Here is a 25,237-nt window from a genome sequence, read left to right as displayed (position 1 = left end):
AGATGACCATTAAAATTCCCTTAGTGTGCAGGACATGGTGCGAGAGACTGTCTGTGTGCTGACTTGGGGTGAGGCGATAAGGTGTTATTGGGGCTGGTACAGCTCTGGCCGGTTTGAGTCGGTTCTGCCAGGAGGGGAGGGGTATTAAAGGTGGCCCTGAGTTTGCAGACATAGAAAGAGGAGACATTACGCACCACGGGAGGAAAACACTGGTCGGAAACCCTGCTCACCTTGCCTGTAGTGACATTTCACAAAACTACGAGTGCCCCTTTTCAACAATGACTTGACAGGCCTCTCGAAGTTTGCCAGGGGCACGTAGGACTGTGCCGCTAGCATCGTGCCTTTACTTTTTATTTTATTTTTTTACCTTGAAGTACTCAGACCACAGGAGAAACTGTCTGTGCCTCAACTGGAGCAGGGGTCCCTCACTGAGGACCGGGCTGACATCGTTACTTGACCCGCGGCCACATCGGACGAGGACTGGCTTGGTGCACCGCCCCCTGGGACCCAACGTCCCCCCCATTCCACCGGCAGCTGAGGATGCCCCCGATAGACCAGAGCCTGGAGTACCACACTTTACCTTTCAAGGAAAGGAAATGTCTGGCTACTAGGAAGCGAGAAGTGATTGGAATGCGTACCAAGTTCCCTACTAAGCTACCGGTAATCGTAGAGCGGTACCACCGAGAGACTTACCTGCCGCATTTGGACAAGACCAAGTTTTTAGTCCCCAAGGACATGACAGTGGGCCAGTTCATGGCGATTCTCAGGAGCCGGATGCCACTCAGCCATGCCCACACCTTCTACTTTCTTCTCGGCAACCGCACCCTGCCCACAGTCAGCATGAACATGTCTGAAGTTTATGCTGCTCACCGTGATGAAGATGGCTTCCTCTACCTCACCTACGCCTCACAGGAAGTCTTTGGCTAAAGGTACATGTATAGCCACCTAATGTGCACGCAGCACACAGTGACTTCAATGTGCTAGAACAGGGCCTGTCATGTGGCTGCCTTCAGCTATTTGTGATGGTATGCCAGAGGATTGGGTGTAAGAAAGAGTAGCCCACTCAACCTTGCGCAACATACTGGGCATAAACTGGAACAATGGCTTGATGGTAGGAGGTGGACCCATGTTCATAACAGCTGGACTGTTTTGAAAGGGCAAGGCTGGACTGGACTGGACTGGACTGGACTGGATTGGATTTAATGGGTGGGTGGGAGAAGAGTGCTTGATGGCAGCAGGGGTGGATAGCTTAACTGGATGATTTGGTTGTCCTTTATGGTTCAATGGTAAAATCTTCCCTCTAATCCCCCCACTTACAGCAGCATCCTCTTTTTGCCGGCGCAAAGGCTACTCCTTTCATGGACGGATCAGAAATTTTTGGCGAATATGTGATTTTAAAAAAAAGAATAGAATGTGAATATAAATCTTTTTTTTTTTTCCTAAATAAATTGTATTTCTTAAAAAAAAAAAAAAAAATCCCTTAGACTGCCCCAATGCAGAGCCATCATGTTGCATTGTTAATTTCCAACATGAAGCTGATAGTGCATGAACTCTCTAAACAGTCCCTTGTGGGATATATTTACCCACTCAGCAGTACTTCCCCACATCACCACGCTGCACTTCAGCAGAACCAGCAAAATGGCACCGCTGGCTCCTTTGAGCACCAGGACCTTGCCTCAAAACTGCGTTTTGCAGCTACAAAAGGATGGCTGCACTGCTTTGCAAAGCATCATTAGGCAAGTTGGAACAGGGAGCACCCCGGGAAAGGCTGCCAGGGTGCGTTCTTGTGTGTACTAAATAAGAGAAGGGAAAAGCTGTGCTGCTTTGCTGCTAGCCCAAAGTTTCCCAGTGAAAAATGTAAATATTTAACATTTAAAATGATGCAGCTCTGATGCTCTTTTCAACCAATCTATCACCTTCTATCTACTTTACCGACCACCTGGGCCGCTATCCACCTTCGCTGAGGACCTCTCTAACATCATCACTCATAACACCAAAACCAAGTCCCAAGCCTCGATATTAGGGGACTTTAACCTGGGCCTCACTGATCCCAATGACACTGCTGCCATGACTATTGATAATATGCTTATGAATGCAGGATTCATACAGCTTATCAACCAACCTACCCAGGTTAAGGGCAGAACCCTCGACTGGCTAGCCTCCCACAATTGTCCTATCCATATCATCTCTAACCAACCGTATGCATGGACCGACCACAACTTAATTACGTTTAACATTCAGTCCAAACCTGCCATCCTCTCTCCTACCATTGCACCGGCTACTGCCACTCGCAATAAACGTGACATCACTTGCGACAGACTCCTCCCCCTCCTCCTCCTCCTCCCGGCTCTCAATGACCAGGTTCGCTCATGCTCCGACTCCACGGCTATGGTTGACACCTTTAACCTCGCTATGCAAAAAGCCTTAGATATCATCGCCCCATCCAAACTGAGAAAACTCAAACCTCGAACCCACCTGAACTCTTGGTTCACACCCCAGCTCAGAACCCTGCGCAAAGAAAAACGAATTGCGGAATCACATTGGAAAAGCAACCAGTCCGCAGCCAACAAATCGTGCCTCCTCTTGGCCACCCTTAACTACAAGGAAGCCATATTCCAGGCTAAAAAAGACACTTACAACAAACGTATCGAACAAGCCAAATCCAACACCACAGAATTGTTTAGAATCCTAAAAGAACTTGAAACCTCTGTCACTGCACCAGACACTTGCATCAAAGATAGCACTTGGTGTACCAAAATCCAAGAGGCTCTCCTCGGCAAGATTGCCAGCCTCCAAATTAAAATCAATAACAATCAAGCCTACAATCCAACCCACAACCCAACCCTATCCCCACCCTAAACCACCCCATCCCAGACTATCTGACTCCTTTTAGCTTCTCTCCACTCTCCATTTCCGAAGTGGAAAAGATCATCACCAGCCTTAAACCGACCAATTGCCAAGGCGACCTCTGCCCGGCACCTATAATCAAGGAAGCAGCTCATCACCTAGCGCCATTCATTATTATGCTCATCAACTCTTCCTTTAGCTCTGGGATTGTACCTGACAACCTACCCTGGACCCTAGTATACCCACAAACTACAGGCCAATCACCATGGTCCCGTTTTTACTCAAAATCCTCGACTGTGCAGCATATCTACAAATTCAAGATTACCTTGAATCTAACAAACTTTTGGGACTTAAGCAATCTGGGTTCCGGCCACATCACAGCACTGAAACTGCCTTCATAGATTTAAAAACACAGATTGAAGATCTAAAAGACGAAGGCAAACTTGCTCTCTTACTCGTGTTGGACCTCTCGGCGGCCTTTGATCTCGTCAATCATGAAATTCTCTGCCACCACCTTAAATCAGCTGCACACTTCTCTGATAAAGCTACAACCTGGATTGGCTCCTTTTTAGACAATAGATCAATGCGCGTGTTCTCTCCACTAGCAGCCGCCCCACCTGCACCTGTCTCCTGTGGCGTGCCACAAGGATCTTGTGTTTCACCCACGTTGTATAACGTGTTCACCAAACCTCTCTTCGATATCTTGGACTATCTGGGTGTCACTTACACCAACTACGCTGACGACACCCAGATACTAATCCCTATCTCAGGTGACTACACTGCTGACTCCCTCGCTATCTATGTCATCTACCAGGTCATCCAGGCGTGGATGGCACAACACAGACTCTGTCTTAATGATGAAAAGACTGAGCTCCTTATTCTTGCTTCGCCACAAAAACTTACCAAACTCGACCATGCGTTCAAGTCCTTCATCATCGATGGGACTATTATCCCAACCGCCAAGGACACAAAAACTCTAGGGATCTATATTGACTCGACCCTATCCCTGACCAGACAAACTAACTCAGTCTCTTCCGCAGCGGCATATACTTGCAAGCTTATTACAGCCTGTCGCCCTTTCCTCTCCGCAACCAATTGTGTCACCCTGGCTAAATCTCTTGTATTATCCAAGATTGATTACTGCAATGCACTGTACCTAGGCACCAATTGCTGCAACCTAAACAAGTTACAAATTGTCCAAAACAATGCGATTAGAGCTGCCCTCAACATTCCCAGGCGCCAACACATATCCGACACCAGTCGCAATATTCGCTGGCTCTCAGACTCACACACCGTATCTCCCTGAAAACCCTGGCTCTTACCCACAAATGCCTTCATAACCAAGATCCCTGCTACCTGGCCAACCGATTTGCCCTCCACAACTCCATTAGACCCCGCAGAATGGCTCATTTAAACTGCCTTGAGGTTCCACGTTTCAATCTCAAAAGATCAGGTGGAATTAGCTTCCCTATCTTGGCAGCTAAACTCTGGAACACGCTTCCTAATGAGCTTAGAGCACAACCCTCATTCTCGAGATTCAAACACCTTACGAAAACCTGGCTGGCCGCCCAGGCCTTTCAGCTTTGGGTTCTCTGCTTAATTTGTACATGTATATATAATCTGCTTGTCCTCTCATTGCTATTATTATACCTGTAAATTCTGTATTATACTTATAAACTTTGTAATTATGGTTCTGCCTGTTTTTCTTATGTTGTAACTAAGTGATGCGCCCGGTTGCCCCTGGGCCTGGTGCGCTATACAAATAAAATAAATACAAATAAAATAAATACAAAATACAAATACATCTGTTCTACATTACTCTGCTTTTATCAGTGAGGCCCTGCCTATCCATATTGAGATTGGGCCCCAGCTGGAGAGGGCATTATTCCTGAATGGCAGGCTGTGTCAGACCAAATCTGGGAAATCAACAGAAACTTTATTTCAGCTGCATGGAAAAATGCTTAACTTTTGGTCTACAAAATGTGAAAAATCACTGCTTCAAAAGAAACCCTTGCTCTAAGTGCCTATGTCAATTTCAGTGGATCTGTGTCTTAAACAGATTGCTGTATGAGAGAAACTGACTAGGGCTGCAAAACCATGTGGGAAATTCAGATGGGAGAGAAAACCTTTTGAAAGGGACATTTCAGCAGACTTCACCACATGGTTAAATGTGCTTTTGCAAAATAAGAAAAATACCTGTTCTAAAACTGTATGTTGGATAAGGCCCTGTCCTGGCATAGCAATGTAAAGGTTTTTTTTACTGGGAAACATATAGGAGATGTTTTATTTCAATAGGCTTGCTTCTGATTCAGAACAAAATAAAATAAAATAAAGAATTCAATGGATTGGTTTGACTGAGGAAGCTCCAGAACAGTTTTTTCTGCTGGCTAAACGGAGGCCTTCCCCCAAAAGGAGCCACCATAAAACTTCTGGGACATATGCATGTTAATCGCTACCTTTGGAAACTTTGAATGAACCAAGACAAAGAAAGATTGCACGCTCGTCAGACTTTTGTGCTTCAGCTTGAGACAATAGATCTGGGACAACTATGTTTGAAGTGGGGGAAGTGGCAATAAGCATTCAATCAAACTGGGAAACCCCCATGCCCACCCTGGCCTGAAACTGACAGTTGGTGGTAGCTGAAGAAAAAAATGGTCCCAGTTGAAGGACAAAAGCTGACCATCTGTCTCAAAATACTATTTGATGAATAAACGTTTAAGACTGATAATTCTGTAACCGAACAGCACAGAAATGTAAAAGTTGCACAGTTTAAATGTGATTTTTGTGGCTTCTAAACAAGATATCCCGGCCGTCCATAGCATGTATGGGACACAAATGCCAGGAGAATGTAAATCAAGGGGAAAGTATATATGGTTGAACGTTAAAAATTAATAGACATATGCCCTATGATAATATGCACACACACCTAAAATTGTGGGATGTTGGGTGAAGGGGTTTTTACTAAAATCGTGAAAAACTATTAGAAGAGCAAAACAATGGCATATAGACCTGGGAGTGGGAACGCCATGCTCTGTATAAAATATGTAATCTGCTTAGGTAATTTGTTAAAGTGCCACAACTGTACAAATGTGTAATTTATGTTAAAATTGATTTTTGCCAAAAAGGACTGTGGGAAGGCTTTGCACCTCATAAAAACACAACCCCCTAAATTGAGTCCCCTCCTGGAGGAGGCAACCAACATTGGCTGACCTATATGGTGCTTGTGGTAGCTCTAGTTTAGTTCTGCCCAACCATAAACCCGATGATGTCACCCGCTCTAATAAGTGGTGGGAGCTCACAGGGACAGGACACTCTCTCCTGAATTTCCAGTGCCTGCGTATCCTGACATTCCAGATCCACCTTTGCAAGATTCCAGACCCTACTGCAAGGCCAAAGCATAGCTGATCCTGTCCCAGCAAGGCCAAAGCATTACTGACCCTATCCCAGCAAAGCCATTGATCCAGAAATTCCACTAAAATCCCAATAACAAAGGGGAAAAGCTGTGGTACCCTTTTGGGAAGCATCCTGTGACCAGATTGGCTTGTTGCCAACTCCCTGCATGCCTGCTGTATCCTTGCCATCATCCAGTGACCAGACTTGCCCAGCTGTTTGCTGTTAGGAGAGCCGCCTTCCCTTGACCAGAATCTTTTGAGTCCAGAATCCGGTTGGCTGCCAAAATTCCAAATGCCAGCGCTGATTGTGAGTATTTCCCCATCCCATAGCAACACATAGTCTACCCATCCTGATACCTTGTCTTGGTCCTACTTTTTAAGTAATCCTATCCATACCCTGATAACTTGTTTAAGACTGTTAGAATTCTCTGTGCGCCCTGTCCTTGATTTTCTAGTATTAGCGCAATTCTTCCATTTCTTTCTGTCTTGCATAGATCATGAGTCCTTAGCAATATTTTGATTAAATACATTAATTTTTCCCTACTGAAAAGGGGTACACTGCGTGAAGGGTTACAACTGCAGTGTAACTTTTATATTCCTGGGTGGAATTCCTCTTTTCTAGCCACTGGGCCACATCACGAGTATATGGTGGTAACCGCCGCATATAAGGGCTGGCCCTATCACGAGTTGGGCGCTAAATCGGTTGTTTTACCTCCATCTTTTTTCTGGAGGTGAAAATCCCTGTTTTCGGCGGTATTACAGCCAGCTGTATTATCCCGCAGTATTATTTGTATTTGTATTTATTGTGTTTATATAGCGCTTTACTCCAAACGCTTTACATTTTAACAACTGGATACATATAAGATTTTTATTAGCGCCGATAATTCCCCATTGGATACAATGGACCCAATCAGGAATGGGTATTTACCGTTAAGGCCCAACCTGTGATCCGGTGGTAATACCACCGGGCTGGTAGGTGCTAGGGCTATTACAGTCGGCGGTATTACAGCCGGGAATACAGCCCAACTCGTGATGAGGCCCACTAAATCTAGTGTAAGTAAAACTTGTCCTTTTCTTTTAAAACCGATTTTCTCTTTTTAACTGCTCTATTTTCCTAAAATAGAACCTCATTGCAACTTGAAAATCTCATCCACTTCTTCAGCTATAGTCACCCTTTAATTTCTCTACTGTCCCTGTGATGTGCATCTATCACCCAGCCTAAAAACCGCATTCCGATTTAGTGCATTTCACCCGTTACTTTTTTTAAACTGTTTTGGAAATTTAAAGCTGAAAAAGAGAAAATCTTTTCCATGTGTAATTTGACTGCACTGTGTTTTCAATTTCTACCTGCTTTGTGAACTGTATGCCTTTTGTGATGCCTTCCCTTATAGTTGCTAGTGATATAACATCCCTGATATGGATTTTGATTCTGTTTGCTGCCTCATATCCCTGACTACATGCTGCTTCTTTCTAGCCACTCAGAAATAATTGTGGGTTGAGGGAACATTGCAGGGGGAAACCTTAACTTTGGTGCTATCCATCCTAATTGAAAAAGTGCTCCTATTCATTTGTGCATTGGATATGTTCTTGTAGAAGGTTACCTAAGTGTATTTCCGTAGTTTTCATTGTAATTATCACCCCATTGGTGATTGCTGCCCATAAAAACATTGTGTGATCCATTGTGACCCGGGTATTTGTAAAAGGGGGTGTGAGACGGGTTGGGTATCGGCTCAGTTCGAATTCGCTGAAAATAAACAAAAAGTATTGTAATTGAGCGCTACATCCTAGGCTAAGGGCAAGAGTCCTGATCCAGTGTGTGACGCCCGGTTAGAATCCTTCACACCCTACCCCACCCTACCCCCACCCTCCCTGCCCTCCACCCACACAGGTTCTAGTTTCATCTGTCCTCTTACACAAAAGGTTGCCTGGGGAAACACCCAAGGAGGGGTGCATTTTTTCCTCAAGTTTGTTAACAGATTAAAAATGCTTTAAAATCACCCCCTCAACTCCCATCAACCCCATATGGCAAAAAGGCAAAAGTCACGCTTTGACGGTAACTGTCCTCTGCAAGGAGAGATTGGCTCTTCCATTCTCTTTGCATATGATATGCTACAAGCGAGGGACACTAGAAACAAACATACTATGTTTAAAGGCTGGAGGAAAGTGTCTGTACTTCTGCTCTCTACATGGTAGAGGAAAGACACAGAGGACCCAAGCCTAGATTCTATATTCAGGAGCTATGGTTGAGCGATCAAGGCCTAGCTTCTCAGGAAGTGATGCAGGCTGCTTCTTAAGTACATTGTTGTGCCCAAGCCCCCACAAAGGAATGTCCACACACTGTATTAGTTAAAACAGAGTCTTTATATAATTAATATTCAAGGTTATATACACTATCACAATAACTCACTTTGTGCTCAGAAAATCAATAATGGTAAATATATACAGTTCTAAAGTGGTACCACAATTATTATCAGATCTCATTAAAGTGCATCAACTATACTGTCACAATGTCACACAGATCAATAAAGAGGAAACCAGCTGTAGAGAGAGGAAGGAAAGCAAGATGGTTGAACAATTGGCAGAATACTGGCCCCTAGCACCTAGGCACAATTCTGAGTGGAGATCCCCCCACCTGGGCAACCTGTAAAGCAAAGATGTATCACAAGCCTAATCCATGTATTGTTCTATGAGTCGTATTTCCCTCTACAATAGTTCTACAGCCCCAATGTACCTGGAATTGTAGCGTTCGTCGACGGGAAATCAACGGCCCTTCTTGAGTGCCCTCCCTTTAAGGCAGGAGTCACGGGTGGTCGAAGGTCCGACGGAGAACAGGGTGAACTACAGCAGTGAAGTGGCAGCTTCGTTCCTAGCGGTGCTCGTCGACTACGGAATGTCGGCGTCCTGCAAGGAAGAGGCATGCAGGGCACCTCAGTGACGATAGTTCTGGATCGCAAAGAGATGATGAAGAACTGTGGCACAGCAAGGGCGTCGAGTCGTCGGCGTCTCTGTGGTCTTTAGGTGGCGGGAAACCCACTGGCATACGCTCCTCGGCACGTCGACGGTCGGGCCTTCTCCAGCGGTTTAAAGCGGGCGGCGATGCAGACGAGAGCGTCTGTGGATCAAATGAAGTTCTTAGACAGCGGTCGTCGACAGAAGCGGACAACAGTCCGGGCACTTCACTTTGGGATTCCGCGGCAGTCCCCGCCTCCCGTCGGTAGCCTGTCGTTGGTCTGTCTACCAGGGAGCTTTGGCAAAGATCAGCTGGTGCACGATGGTCCCTCGTAGCTCGGGAAGAGGGCGCCTTACCAGGTCCTCTCTGGGTCAGTCCTTGGAGACACAGCAGCTTTCAGATTGATGAAGGAGAGCAACAGATATTCTTCTCTTCCAGCAGGGCTTCAAGGTCAAGCTTCGCTTACTCCAGTTACTCGTTCTAGTAGACTTCAGCTTCTGAACACAAATTCTAGCAGTGAGAGGCCCCCAGATATACTAGTTGATCTCCCATTCTTTCTGCTGGGTCACACTCAGGCAACCAATCAGTCAGAAGGGCATTCATGCAGGCAGGCAGCCGAACGGTATTACCCGAATTGTTTATTTACAATTGTTCGAATGACACAATTGTTCGAATAATAGGGGTCCTAATTGACCTTCTGCACAATTGACCGTATGGTCATTTTAATATATATTATGGGTTGGGTTGGTGTAATAATAATATAAGGGGATTGGGAGGGGGGTTGGGATGGGGGTTGGGGGTTGCGGGGGGGTCCCCCCGCATATATATCCTAATTGACCGTTTGAATTTGGTCAATTGTTCAGAAGGTCAATTGTTAATCGAACAATTGACATTCAAACAATTTGTATACAACCAGTCGAACAGGTGCATAGGGCATTCAGACCATTCACTTCTCTCCAGTCACTCACAACAAGTTATGTGTATTGAGACAAGTACCCAGCCATTCAACACTCCACACTGCATTCATACCAGTTTCAGGCAGGACTGTCTCAGTCATTGTATCAAACACCAGATCCTAAAAATCCACAACACAGAATGTGTATTCCTCACACACTCCATTCACCCAGGTCCCACCCACAGGCGTACCCACAACATACAGTCATTGGGAAGGCTCCAGCCAGTCTGGTCTGGACTTCACAACAACACCATATATGGAACTTCCACCCAACAGCAGGTCAGGGGGAAGGGACAGAGTCAGGGCTCCCCAGAACTTTTGGAAAACAAGGTAACAGGCAATGGAAAGCAAGAGGCCACAGGGGCCATCTTGTTTCCTATCAGGAATCAACTGATTCCAATGGCAGGGCCTGGGTATCCCAAAATGGAGGATACTCAGAGCACCTGTCAAATTCAGCAGCCCATACCCTGCTCTGTGGGCCACCCACAGGTGCCCAGAAACATACACTAGGGGCACAGGGCTGTACCCCCACACATGGGTGCAATAAGGGTGTCGAAGGGGTCTGTTCACCAAACCAAATGAGAGAGCTGCACCACCAGGAGTCCCACATGAACTCCTGCACGGAAAACACAGCAGAAAACACGATAAAAAGCAGTAAAGGACAAGGATACGGAGGCCCTGTCCCTCCGATGCATATCCAGCATCACAGTGGCCCCCCCCAGACTGAGGTTAGGGTGCCTAATCTGCCACGAGATAGACACCTTCATCCAGACAGTCAACATACCTTCTGGAAAGGCCATCTGCATTATCGTGACTTCCCTGGTCTGTGCTCTATGGTGAAGTCTAGCCCTTGCAGACTAATGGACCACCTGAGCAGTTTCGGGTTTTCGCCCTTCATCTGCATAAGTCACTTCAGGGGCTTATGATCTGTTTGGACCTTGAAAGTAGACCCTGTACGGTAGGGCCTAAAACACCCAAGGCTCCAAACTATGCTAAAACCTTCCTTTTCAACAGTAGCCCACCTAAGTTCTCTACCCTTGAGTTGTCTACTGATGAATATGATAGGATGTTCCCTCCCTTTTTCATCTAACGGGGACAAGACAGCTCCAATTTGGGTGTCGCAGGCATCCGTCTGGACGATAAAGGGTCGGCTGTAGTCAGGCGCACACAACAAAGGTGCCCTACACAGACTTTCATTCAAGCCATCAAAGGCCCTCTGACAGTCTTCAGTCCAATTAACCTTCCTAGGCTGTTTGGGTGAAGTCAGAACTGTCAGGGGAGCAGCTATGGTTCTATAGTCTGCCATGAAATTGCGGTAATACCCAGTGAGACCCAAAAAGGCTCTCACCTGGGTTTGAGTAGTGGGAGTCTCCCAGTCATGTACGTCCTGTACTTTACTGGGGAGAGGTTGGACTTGACCCCCTCCTACCTCATGACCAAGATACGTGACTTTCCCCTGAGCTATCTGGCACTTGGTGGCCTTGATAGTGAGGTTAGCCCTTTTTAAGGCCTGCAACACCTTATCTAGATGTGTCAAATGCTCTTCCCAGGTGGAACTGTAGACGGCAATGTCGTCTAAGTAAGCCACACAAAAGGATTCCAGCCCACTGAGCGCATGGTTGACCAATCTCTGGAAGGTGGCAGGGGCATTCTTCATCCCAAAAGGCATGACCCTAAACTGGTAGAGTCCTTCTGGTGTTGAGAACGTCGTCTTTTCCTTGGCATGGTCCGTCAGAGCTATTTGCCAATAGCCTGAGGTAAGGTCAAAGGTGCCCACAAATTTGGAATTTTGTGATGGCATTGACTCCTCGGTAGTCCACACAGAACCTCCAATCCTTGGTACCTGCCTGGGAACTTGCCTTGGGGACAAGGACGACTGGACTGGAGCAGGGACTGGTTGAGGGTTCAATAACACCCAGATCCAACATCTTGGCGACCTCAGCCTGGATGTGGTTCTTAACTGTGACTGACATATGGTAGCACATGCTTTTGACAGGCACACTGTCACCAGTGTCAATTTTGTGCCTAAACCTTGGTGTCAGTGAAAACAGAGAGGCATACCGCCGGAGCAAAGCCCTGCAGGCCTTCTGCTGCTCTGTTGTCAGATCGGGAGAGAGATGTACTCCCTCTACTGAGCCATCCTGAGGGTTGCTATGCAGGAATGCCGGAAGGGGCTCACTCTCATCCTCTTCTTGCTCTGAAGCTAGCAAGAGACATGAGACTTCTGCTAGGCTGTGGAAAGGCTTGAGCCTGTTAACATGGAATACTTGAGGGGCTACCCCAGAGGCTCCCATGTCAACCAGATAATTGACCTCGCCCATTTGGAGATTATCCTGAAGGGTCCAGTCCATTTATCTGCCAAAGCCCGAGGCTTGGAAGGCTCCATCACAAGGACCTCCTGTCCCGGAGTCCAATCCACTTGCGATGCTTTAAGTTCATGCCAGTATTTATTCAATTCCTGGCTGGCCTTGAGATTCGCTGTTGCCTGACCCATCATCTGTGTCATCCTCCGTTTGAGGCTTAACACATAGTCCCCCACTTGCTTGGCGGGACCTGGAGGGGTGGCCTCCCAACCGTCTCTGATCAAGGCAAGGGGCCCCCTCACAGGATGTCCAAAGAGTAACTCAAAGGGGCTGAAACCAACACCCTCTTGAGGTACATCTCTGTAAGCAAACAGTAGGCATGGCAGGAGGAGATCCCATTTCCTCCTTAGGGGCTCTTCCAAAGCGCCGAGCATTCCTTTGAGAGTTTTATTAAATCTCTCAACCAGACCATTGGTCTGGAGATGGTAAGAGGTGGAGAACCTGTAGGTTACCCCACACTCTTTCCACATGGTTTTCATGTAACTAGACATGAAGTTGGATCCTCTATCAGAGACAACTTCCTTAGGGAATCCAACACGGGTGAAAATGCCCAGGAGAGCTCTGGCAACCACCTTGCCAGTAACAGTCCGAAGGGGTATAGCCTCAGGGTACCTAGTGGCATGATCAACCAAGACCAGGATGAACCGATGTCCACCTGAAGTGGCAGGGTCAAGGGGACCGACAATGTCGATGCCCACTCTCTCAAATGGTGTGCCAACCACTGGCAACGGCTGCAGTGGGGCAATGACACTGTCTCCAGTCTTGCCAGACAACTGACAAGTTGGGCAGGTCGTGCAGTGGGACTCCACTTCTACTCCCATCCGAGGACAGCAGAAATGGACGGAGAGCCTCTGCTTAGTCTTCTTGGTACCAAGATAACCAGCGTAGGGCACCTCGTGCGTCAACTGCAGCAGGAAGGGCCTGTAAACCTGGGGTACCACCAACTTCTTGAGGGAACCAGGTTCAGGTTTAGTGGGCTCACTAACAAGGAGCTTGCCCTCCCAATAGATCTGGAATGTCCTAAGCACTTCTCCTTGCGCCTGGGACAGATCCTGTTTCCTCAGGCTCGAGAGAGAGTGGCACTCTCTCTGTCCCTTACAGAAGTCCGCCCGGGAGAGTCCCCCTTCAGCTAACAGGCATTGAAGGTCTGGATGATCCTCCGGGTTGAGAACATCTCCCACAGGAGAGTCTTCTGGCTCTTCTCCCACAGGAGTTGAGACAGGGTTTACCACTGGATCCAGCCCGTTCCGGAGCATGGATTCCAATGGGTGCTATCGGAACAGCAGGAAGAGCAGAGGCTCCCTCCACAGAGGTGGCCTTCTTACTCTCCCGTTTCCTTCGTGCTCGGGTTTCCCCGTCTGCGAGGGTACCGGGCTCGCAGCCGGACCCTATGTGACCTGCGATCAGTCGACCGCCACAGCAGCCATGGGTAGACCATCTGTGATCATCCCCAACTTGACCAAATCGTTTCCTAACAGAATGTTCGCAGGCACGTTGTCCTGAACCAGGACCAGAAGCTTTGCTGTCTTGTCTCCAATCTTAATGTTAACTAAGGCTACAGGCGATAATTTGGGAGGCCCACCATCTAACCTGGTGGTTCTCAGAGGAGCACCTACATAGTCCTCTGGCTTGAGCATGGTCCTGTCCACCACTGTCATGCTTGCCCCACTGTCTCTCAAACCAGTAGAAGACTGGCCATTCAAGAGGACACTTCTCAAAAACCTACAAGTGTTCTGTGGGATAGTTGCCAGTACTTCTGCGTACTGGTCCCAGGCCCCAAGGGACACTAAGGAAATCTCTACGGGAGCACCGAAGGTGATCCCAGTAGAGGAGGGGAGGACAGTGGCCTCCACCTCAGGTACGGAGTAGGGATAGGTCAGGCTGACAGCCTGGACTCCAAGTGCCTTACCCTTACACTTGGGGTCACCCCTTCGGTGATCCAGAGCCCCACAATCCCAACAAGTGCCAGGAGTGTGGGGTACGGTACTGGAAGCACTGGGACCCTGCTTTGCAACAGGCGGACCACTACTCTTACTCCCACCCACAACAGACTTATGTCCACTAGGTTTTTGGGTCTTCGGAGAGGAAGGTTTTGGTTTACCCGACTGTGACTGCTTTTGGGACTCCTCGGCATTCTGAGAGGCCCCCTTTTCTTTGTCCTTGTCCTTCCCACTGGAGTCCTTACGGGACACTCAGTGGGAGACCCACTTGTCAGCCAACCTAGCCAGCTTAAAGGGGTCCACAATGTTCTGGTCAGCAACATACTGATGCAGCTCTGGTGAACAGGCTTCCGAAAAATGCTCAAAAAACAAAAGGTGGGACAATTCAACAAACATTTTCACTTTGTAACCATCAATCCACCCCATCATGTTCATGTGCGCAGCACTCACCCAGTCAATCCAAGACACATTCCCTAGTTTCTTAAAATCCCTGAATCTCTTAAGGTATTGGGTAGGTGTCTTGCCAAACTTGGCAATTAAAGTAGACTTCATGCACTCATACTGACCCCTTTCTTCCACACTCAGATTCAGAATACAGTCATATCCAGTCGGAGGCACTCTGCTTAACAAACACTTAGCCCAATCTCTCTTATCAACATCATGAATTGCACAAGCCATCTCAAACGCTTCAATCCATTGGAGGATATCAGAACCCTCCGCATACACATCAACCAAATCCTTCATAAACGTAGTTGCTGGGGACCTGACACTCTCAACTGGTTTAGCTGAAGTCTCCACTCGAGCTTTCTCTAACAGGATTCGCTGATATTCAGTGTCCTTGTCTTTGAGTTCAAGATCCCTATTCTTGAGTTCCAATTGCTGTGCCAACTCCTCTTTCTTAAGCTCAGCATCAATTGCAACTCACGAGATTCAAAGGACAATTTCATCCTTAATAACTCAAGCTCCAAGGAATTGCTGGGGTTTGGAACAGAGGCAGCAGGAATGGTGGCATTCCTAGAAACAGATTCGGCGACAACCCTCGGGGTAGAGTCCTCATTGGTTGCATCCCCCCTTCAAGAATTTCACAATCAGTCTTGTAGTCCACAAGGGCAGCTATCAGCTCAGCCCTAGACTTAACCACAAAGTCTAACTCCCTGGCTTCACAAGCACTCTGGAGAGCCTCTAAGCTCATTCGAGTCAATTTACCATTCGCAATAGATTCCATTGCTTGTAATGCAGTTATCTTGTACACAACTAAACCTCAATTTAATAAAGTGCAGATATCCTTGTAAGTGGCACGGTTATACACTGATTCTTAAAACCATAAGCATCCCACCGCTGCCACCAGTGTAAAGACTGGAGGGGGTGTCTGTTCTTCTGCTCTCTATATGGTAGTGGAGAGGCACAGAGGACCCCAGCCAAGATTCTCTATTCGGTAGCTATGGTCGAGCATTCAAGTCCTAGCTTCTCAGGAAGTGATGCAGGCTGGTTCTTAAGTACAATGTTGTCCCCAAGCCCCCACAAAGGAAAGTCCACACACTGTATTCGTTAAACACAGTCTTTATATAATTAATATTCAAGGTTATGTACACTATCACAATAACTCACTTTGTGCTCAGAAAATCAATAATGGTAAATATATACAGTTCTAAAGTGGTACCACAATTATAATCAGATCTCATTAAAGTGCATCAACTATACTGTCAAAATGTCACACAGATCAATAAAGAGGAAACCAGCAGTAGAGAGAGGAAGGAAAGCAAGATGGTTGAACAATTGGCAGAATACTGGCCCCTACCACCTAGGCACAATTCTAAGTGGAGATCCCCCCACCTGGGCAACCTGTAAAGCAAAGATGTATCACAAGCCCAGTCCATGTATTGTTCTATGAGTCTTATTTCCCTCTACAATAGTTCTACAGCCCCAATGTACCTGGAATTGTAGCGTTCGTCGATGGGAAATCAACGGCACTTCTTGAGTGCCCCCCCTTTAAGGCAGGAGTCACGGGTCATCGAACGTCCGATGGAGAACAGGGTGAACTAGGGCCGTGAAGTGGTAGCTTCATTCCTAGCGGTGCTCGTCGACAACGGAGCGTTGGCGTCCTGCAAGCAAGAGGCATGTGGAACACCTCAGTGAAGATAGTTCTGGACCGCAAAGAGATGATGAAGAACTGTGGCCCAGCAAGGGCGTCCAGTCGTCGGCGTCTCTGTGGTCTTTAGGTGGCAGGAAACCCACCGGTGGATGCTCCTCGGCATGTCGACGGTCGGGCCTTCTCCAGCGGGATAAAGCAGGCGGCGATGCAGACGAGAGCGCCCGTGGATCAAATGAATTTCTTAGGCAAGCGGGAGCACGGCGGCTCCAGTCGGCGACGGCGGTCTTCGACAGAGGCGGACAACAGTCCGGGTGCTTTGCTTTGGGATTCCGCGGCAGTCCCCATCTCCGGTCGGCAGCCTGTCGTAGGTCTGTCTACCAGGGAACTTTGGCAAAGATCAGCTGGTGCACGATGGTCCCTCGTAGCTCGGGAAGAGGGCGCCTTACCAGGTCTTCTCTGGGTCAGTCCTTGGAGACACAGCAGCTTTTAGATTGATGAAGGAGAGCAACAGCAATTCTTCTCTTCCAGCAGGGCTTCAAGGTCAAGCTTCACTTACTCCAGTTACTAGTCGTAGTGGACTTCAGCTTCTGAACACAAATTCTAGTGGTGAGAGGCCCCAAGATATAATAGTTGATCTCCCATTCATTCTACTGGATCACACTCAGGCAACCAATCGGTCAGGGCAGGCAGCCGAACAGGTGCATAGGGCATTGAGGCCATTCACTTCTCTCCAGACACTCACAACAAGTTATGTGTATTGGGACAAGTACCCAGCCATTCAACACTCCACACTGCATTCATACCAGTTTCGGGCAGGGCTGTCTCAGTCATTGTGTCAAACACCAGATACTAGAAATCCACAACACAGAATGCATATTCGTCACACACTCCATTCACCCAGGTCCCACCCACAGGCGCACCCACAACATACAGTCATTGGGAAGGCTCCAGCCAGTCTGGCCTGGACTTCACAACAACACCATGTATGGAACTTCCACCCAACAGCCGGTCAGGGGGAAGGGGCAGAGTCAGGGCTTCCCAGGACTTTGGGAAAACAAGGTCACAGGCAATGGAAAGCAAGAGGCCACAGGGGCCATCTTGTTTCCTATCAGGAATCAACTGATTCCAATGGCAGGGCCTGGGTATCCCAAAATGGAGGCTAGTCAGAGCACCTGTCAAATTCAGCATGGAGCTGCCACCAGCCCATACCCTGCTCTGTGGGCCACCCACAGGTGCCCAAAAACATACACTAGGGGCACAGGGTTGTACCCCCACCCATGGGTGCCGTAAGGGTATCCCACGGGTCTGTTCACCAAACAAAAAGAGAGAGAGCTACACCGCCAGGAGTCCCACATGAACTCCTGTGCGGTAAATATGACAGAACACACGATAAAAAGGCAGTAAAGGACAAGGATACGGAGGCCCTGTCCCTCCGATGCATTTCCAGCATCACAGTCGCCACCCCCAGACTGAGGTGGAGGGTGCCTAATCTCCCACGGGATAGACACCCTCATCCAGACGGTCAACATACCTTCTGGAAAGGCCATCTGCATTATCGTGACTCTTCCCTGGTCTGTGCTCTATGGTGAAGTCTAGCCCTTGCAGGCTAATGGACCACCTGAGCAGTTTTGGGTTTTCACCCTTCATCTGCACAAGCCACTTCAGGGGCTTATGATCTGTTTGAACCTTGAAGGTAGACCCCGTAAGGTAGGGCCTAAAACACCTAAGGCTCCAAACTATACTGAAACATTCCTTCTCAACAGTAGCCCACCTAAGTTCTCTACCCCTGAGTTGTCTACTGATGAAGATGATAGGATGTTCCCTCCCTTTGTCATCTAACTGGGACAAGACAGCTCCAATTCCGGTGTCGCAGGCATCCGCCTGGACGATAAAGGGTCGGCTGTAGTCAGGCGCACACAACACAGGTGCCCTACACAGACTTTCTTTCAAGCCATCAAAGGCCCTCTGACAGTCTTCCGTCCAATTAACCTTCCTAGGTTGTTTGGGGGAAGTCAGAGCTGTCAGTGGTGCAGCAATGGTTCCATAGTCCGCCATGAAATTGCGATAATACCCAGTGAGGCCCAAAAAGTCTCTCACCTGGGTTTGAGTAGTGGGAGTCTCCCAGTCCTGTACATCCTGTACCTTACTGGGGAGAGGTTGGATTTGACCCCCTCCTACCTCATGACGAAGATATGTGACTTTCCCCAGAGCTATCTGGCACTTGGTGGCCTTGATAGTGAGGTTAGCCCTTTTCAAGGCCTGCAACACCTTACCCAGATGGTTCAAAACCTCTTCCCAAGTGGAACTGTAGACGGCAATGTCGTCTAAATAAGCCACACAAAAGGCTTCCAGCCCACTGAGAGCATGATTGACCAATCTCTGGAAGGTGGCAGGGGCATTCTTCAACCCAAAAGACATGACCCTAAACTGGTAGAGTCCCTCTGGTGTAGAGAACGCCGTCTTTTCCTTGGCATGGTCCGTCAGAGCTATTTGCCAATAGCCTGAGGTGAGTATCCACAAAGTCTAACTCCCTGGCTTCACAAGCACTCTGAAGAGCCTCTAAGCTCATCCTAGTCAATTTACCATTTGCAATAGACTCCATTGCTTGTAATGCAATTAGCTTGTACACAACCAAACCTTAATTTAATAAAATGCAGATATTTTGTAAGTGGTACGGTTATACACTGATTCTTAAAACCATAAGCATCCCACCGCTGCCACCAGTGTAAAGACTGGAGGGGGGTGTCTGTACTTCCGCTCTCTATATGGTAGAGGAGAGGCACAGAGGACCCCAGCCAAGATTCTCTATTATTGGTAACGTAGTCGAGCAATCAAGGCCTAGCTTCTCAGGAGGTGATGCAGGCTGGTTCTTAAGTACAGTGTAGTCCCCGAACCCCCACAAAGGAATGTCCTCACACTGTATTACTGAAAACACAGTCTTTATATAATTAATATTCAAAGGTATGTACACGATCACAATAACGCACTTTGTACTCTTTAATCAACAATGATAAATATATACAATTCTAAAGTGGTACCACCAATGTTATCGAATCTCATTAAAGTGCATCAACTGGACGGTTAAAATGTCACACAGATCAATAACGCGGAAACCAGCAAAAGAGATAGGAAGGAAAGCAAGATGGTTGACATGGTAGGCAGACTACTGGCCCCTACCACTAGGTACAGTTCTGTGTGGAGATCCCCCCACCTGGGCAACCTGTAAAATAAAGATATATAGCACAAGCCCAGTCCATATATTGTTCAATAGCCTTATTTCCTCCTATTAAGGTTTTAACCCCGCAATATACCTGGTGGAGTAGAGTTCTTCGAAAGACGTGCCGAAGGATCCTTCTTGAGTGACTCCCTTTAAAGCAGGAGCCATGGATCGTCGAGAGGCGTCGAAGATGGTGAACTTGTCGTTGACGGTGGCGATGAGAAGTTCAAGGGTGCCGAGACCCCGATGTCGATCCAGGCGGTGCTCGTCAGCGACGTCCTGCGAGGATGAGGTGTGCGGGGCACCTCGACGATGGATTGTTCAGGACCGCAAAGTGTTTCAGAACAACTGTGGCCCAACAAGGGCGTCGAGTCGTCGAAGTCTTTGTGGCCTTTAGGTGGCGGGAACCCCACCGGCGGATTCTCCTCAGTGCGTGGGTCGTCCTCGTCTTTCTCCGGCGGGACAAATCGGTCGACGTTGAGGACAAGGGAGTCCTTGGATTCAAATGTTCTTAGGCAAAGGAGCTGGCGGCTCCGGTCGTCATCTGTACATCGTCAAGTGGTCCCCACGGCTGGTCAACACAACTTCGACGGGCCTCCAGCGGTTACACAAACCTGCGAACCATGCTCGATGGCACTAGACTTCGACAGCGGCGCAGTCTGGGTGCTTTGCTTCGTTCTCCTCAGCGGTCCCGTCTCGGGTCAGCTGCCTTTCGAGGGTCTGACTTCCAGGGAGCTTTGGCGAAGGTTAGCGGTGCTCGATGGTCCCTCAGAGCACGGGAAGAGGGCGCCTTATCAGGTCCTCTCTAAGATCAGTCCTTGACAAGTTCGGCAGCTTTCAGATCAGGTCAAAGCAAATGCAACAGCAAGTCTTCGTCTTCCAGCTGGGTGTCGAGGATCAGCAGTTCCAGTTACTCAAGTGTAGACACAGCTTCTGAACAATTTCCAGTGTTGAGAGGTCCCCAGATATACTATCTTGTCTCTCATCCACACTGCTGGGTCACTCTCAGCAGCCAATCATACAGAAGGGCATTCATTCAGTCAGTCAGCCAATCAGGCACACAGTGCATTCAGGCCATCCTCCTCCCTCTCAGATACTCACAACAAGGAATGTGGATTGGGACAAGTACCCAGCCATTCAACACTACACACTGCATTCAGGCCAGTTTCGAGCAAGGCTGTCTCAGTCTTTGTCTCTCATACCAGAAACCAGACAGCCACAACAAGAAGTGCATATTGGTCACACACTCCATTCACCCAGGTCCCACCCACAGGGCGTACCCACAACATACAGTCACTGGGAAGGCTCCAGTCAGTCTGGACTGGACTTCACAACAACACCATAGGGGTCATTCCGAGTTGGGCGGTAAAGGAAAAGCGATGCCGGTAAAGGATTACCGGCATCATTTCCCTTTACGGACCATTCTGACCCACCAGACCGTTATTTACGTCGCCGTAAATTACGAGGCCGTAAATAGCGGTTCAGTGGCGCGCGCCTGACACTCCATACCGAAAATAGCGCCATGGTGTAAACCGGAGCTGATCCAAAGTAAAGCGGACATGGAAAAAACGGCCTCCACAAGGCCGCAAAGTACCTTACCGCCATGGAGTAAATACCGGCATCGCCGAGAAGGTGTTAAGAACCATGAGCAGTGCTTCAAAGAGGCACAGGTGCACTCAATCAGCACAGGTGGAGGCAATGGAGTCTGTCACAGCACAAAAGGAGCACACCCACACACCACACCCCCTCCCACACCAAGATGATACCAATTGTAGCAGCATTCCTGGAGCTGGAGGCCCTGCTTGCAAGGCAGCAACTACAACAACAGCAACAACAACAACCACCACAGCCCCCACCACAGAGGATACACAGGAGGAGAAGGAGGGTGAGACAGGCCCAGCATGCCCTACCAGTGCAGGCACCATTACCACGCCGGCAGCCCCCAATCCCCCGCATCAGAGCCATCCCCTTTCAACCTCACACCAGAGCAGATCCACACCCTGTACCGGCTTGACCGGGACACCATTACCACCATAGTTGACCTGATACATGACGACATAGTGAGCCGCATAGAAATCTGCACTGCCATCCCCCCTCTACTGAAGGTAGTGTCTGTGCTCCACTTCCTTGCCACAGGCACCTACCAGCATACAGTGGGGCACATGCATGGCATTTCACAGCCCATATTTCCCGGATACTCAACCAAGTGCTGGATGCCCTCCTCAACCACACAAGGGACTACATATCCCTACCACGGACTCCCCAGGAGATATATGACACCAAAGTTGCCTTCCATGCACTGGCAGGCATGCCAAATTGCATAGGTGCCTTCGACTGCACCCACGTCGAATTGGTGGTCCCGCATGCCATGGTGATGCCGTATCGTAACCGCAAGCAATACCACTCCATCAACATCCAGATGGTGTGTAATGCCAGTAAAGTCATCACACATTGCAATGCCCGATACCCCGGATCAACTCATGACTCCTTGCTCCTGCGGAACTCAACACTACCACGCTACATGGAGCGACATGCTGGACGACGTGCCTGGCTACTTGGTGAGTAACCTGAATGGGCCATGGCAGTGCATTGGGGCTGTGAGTAGGTTGTCTGCATACTCCACCTGTGTGGGAATGTTCACGCCAGTGCACAATGTGCACCTCACAGAACACTGTGCCCTAAGACAAGTGACACGGCACATGACCACTTAACCACACAGTGCTGAATCCGAGGCGACACCTAACACTACATGATGAACAGGAAACCTGGCCAAATACCACAACACATGCACCACTCATCGGCGGCCCATACACACCGTAAGGGCATCCTGCACCATGCAGTGCAATAGCACCATGTCGCTGACTCCTGCATCACAACACACAGGACAGTCATCCCTGGGAGTGCATAGAAGTGAGTCTAACAGGGATCCCACAGCGTGTCACTGGTCCGGCACCCCCATAGGATTGCTGCAAGTCACCATGGTAGGGATCAGTGCAGAATGACGAGTATGCTACCAACTACAGCCAACACCCCCCTGTCACCAAATCTCGCGCATGAGATCAATGAATGCAGTCCAACACTGCTGCATGCATATACAACGCACATGCAACAAGATGTGAGTGCACACCATGACCCATCAGGAAGAAGCTACCCCCTCCATCATTCCATTGCACAGGACACATACCCGGGCCAGTAATGGGGTGACTGTATCCTGGGACATGTGTGCATGGCCAGTAATCACCTGCTGCCATGTAAGACTAGTACAGTTCTGCACCATGAATGTACAAACACTTACCTTCATTCCACTCTCATGCAGGTGATGCTGGCTACCCTTCGAAGCCGTGGCTCATGACCCCGGTCCGCAACCCACAGAACAGGCACGAGGAGGACTACAATAGATCCCATACCCGTACACGGGTGGTGATAGAGCAGACCTTCGGCCTGTTGAAGGCACAATTTTGTTGCCTCAGCCGGTCAGTTGGGGCACTCATCTACAGCCACGAGAAGGTGTCCAAGATCACCATGGCATGTGTAATGCTGCACAACATGTGCATCTGTCGGAACGTGCCACTGCCCCCTGACGTGGAACTGCTACCACCAGATGATGATGAGGGGGAGGAGGAAGGAATGGCAGGACAGCATCACGGTGCCGATGCACAGGAGGGACGTTCCGTGCGGCAATCATTGATTGGACAATATTTCTGACTCACAAGTCAGCTGAGGGTGTGAGGATGACAGGACATTGGGCACTGGGTGTGGGGATACATGTACACCATGCACTGTGAGACATTAAAGGACACATGCACAATGATCAATGTCCACTCTGTTTCTTAGGGATGATCAACCAGTGTATTGACTAATAATGTTCAAATGTGTACAACAAAACCTCCACCCTCACCCCCCTCCTACTCCCCCCCAACTCCCACACACACCCTCTCCCCCTCCCGCTCCCCCCCAACTCCCACACACACCCTCACCCCCCTCCCCCCCAACTCCCACACACACCCTCACCCCCCCCCCCCAACTCCCACACACACCCTCACCCCCCTCCACCTCCCCCCACAACAACCCCACAATAGTCCCATTGGTACAACATAGTCAACATGTGTGTGCCAGCATGTTCAACGTACACTCCCAGAGCCAGGGGGATCCATGTCGTGGCGGCGCAATGTACGCAGTGAGTGTCGGACCAGGCTGGTCTGCGTGGACGAGCTTTGGGAGGGTGTGTCCACCCGCTCGGGCTGTGGTGTGGGGTGTGCTGCCTCCAGGGCATCTGCGATCCGGCCCAGCACCTCGCAGAGCCGGTTTGTGTTCGCCGTGTTCACCTCGCCCAGAGCCTGAAGGTCATTGTGCCACTCCAACCTAGAATCACAATTGTCCCTGATGAACTCCTCAATGAGGCCTGTGAGGTGATGGGAGGGCAATACATCCGTGGCCGATGTGGCCGATGTGCTTGGCAGGCTTGGTATTGGGCCTGCAGGCCTTTCCAGAGTGTCTGCAGGGGAAGTGGATTCAGGACAGGCAGGTTGTAATCCTTGTCCTGTGAGCCCTGGGGTGTCACTCTCCCTGGAGTCGCTGTGTGCCACCTGGCTGTATGATGGTGTGTCAGGGGTATGGGCAATGTCATTGGTATCCTCTGCGTTGGCTCCGGAAATTGATGGTGGACTGATGGAGGAGGCACATGGCTGCATGCTCCCCAGCCACACTGGATTCCTCTGAGTGCAGCGTGGGGCACGTGTCCAGCGGCACTGCAGGTATGGGTAGGGGTTCAGGTGGGGGTTGTGCACCCTCCATGGGGGTTGCAGGAGCAGGTGGTGTGGCTTGTGTTTTTCTCCTGCTTGCAGGTATACGTTGGCCCCTGCCTCTGCCCCTGGAGGTACTGGCCCGGGTGCTTTCCTGGTCCTCGCTGTCAAGCCCGCTGCCTGTGGGGGGGAAGAGAGAGACGGCATGATCAATGATTTGGGTGTCAGCATTAGTACATGCCTATGGTATCACAATGGGATTGCAGCGTTTTGTGGACATTTGGGTGGTGAGTGGGACAGTGATCTGGGCTTGGATGCTAAATGCATGCAGATGTCTGGGTCACACATGTTGGCGGCGTACTGTGATGACTCACATTCACAGTGTTTACAATCACTGCCCCGTGTGCCTCACAGATTCGGCCTCTTTGTGTGGTATGGGCCATATGGGTTACAGCCTTGCAACTGACATCAGACTGGGTCCCACTTGTTACGGCACGATTTCATGGGGGGGTGGGGGGGTTTGCCCAACCATGACGTGACACCTTGCCCAGCCCTTGGCAGTGACTTACATTAGGAATGCATGTTCTGTCTTGAATCATGACACTCACCTCCATCAGCGGATGACGCTGCACCGCACTCCATTTCGCCAACCCCTTCTATGGCTTCTGTGCCCATCATGGCCGTGCACGTTTCCTCCCACGGCATCATTTTGATGGGGGAACCTGGCCCTCCTCCTGTC

At 49.2% G+C, this 25,237-nt stretch overlaps 1 pseudogene; it reads left to right on the top strand.

The window, feature by feature from the left end:
• Positions 1-540: 540 nt before the first annotated feature.
• On the top strand, positions 541-927 carry LOC138504990 (microtubule-associated proteins 1A/1B light chain 3C pseudogene; annotated as a pseudogene).
• Positions 928-25,237: the final 24,310 nt, after the last annotated feature.

Source organism: Ambystoma mexicanum, chromosome 11 (genome assembly GCF_040938575.1).
Source record: "Ambystoma mexicanum isolate Mex_15411 chromosome 11, UKY_AmexF1_1, whole genome shotgun sequence".
Lineage (NCBI taxonomy): Eukaryota > Metazoa > Chordata > Amphibia > Caudata > Ambystomatidae > Ambystoma > Ambystoma mexicanum.
Note: the sequence above shows the minus strand (reverse complement) of the source record. Positions and strands in the feature narration are given on the sequence as shown.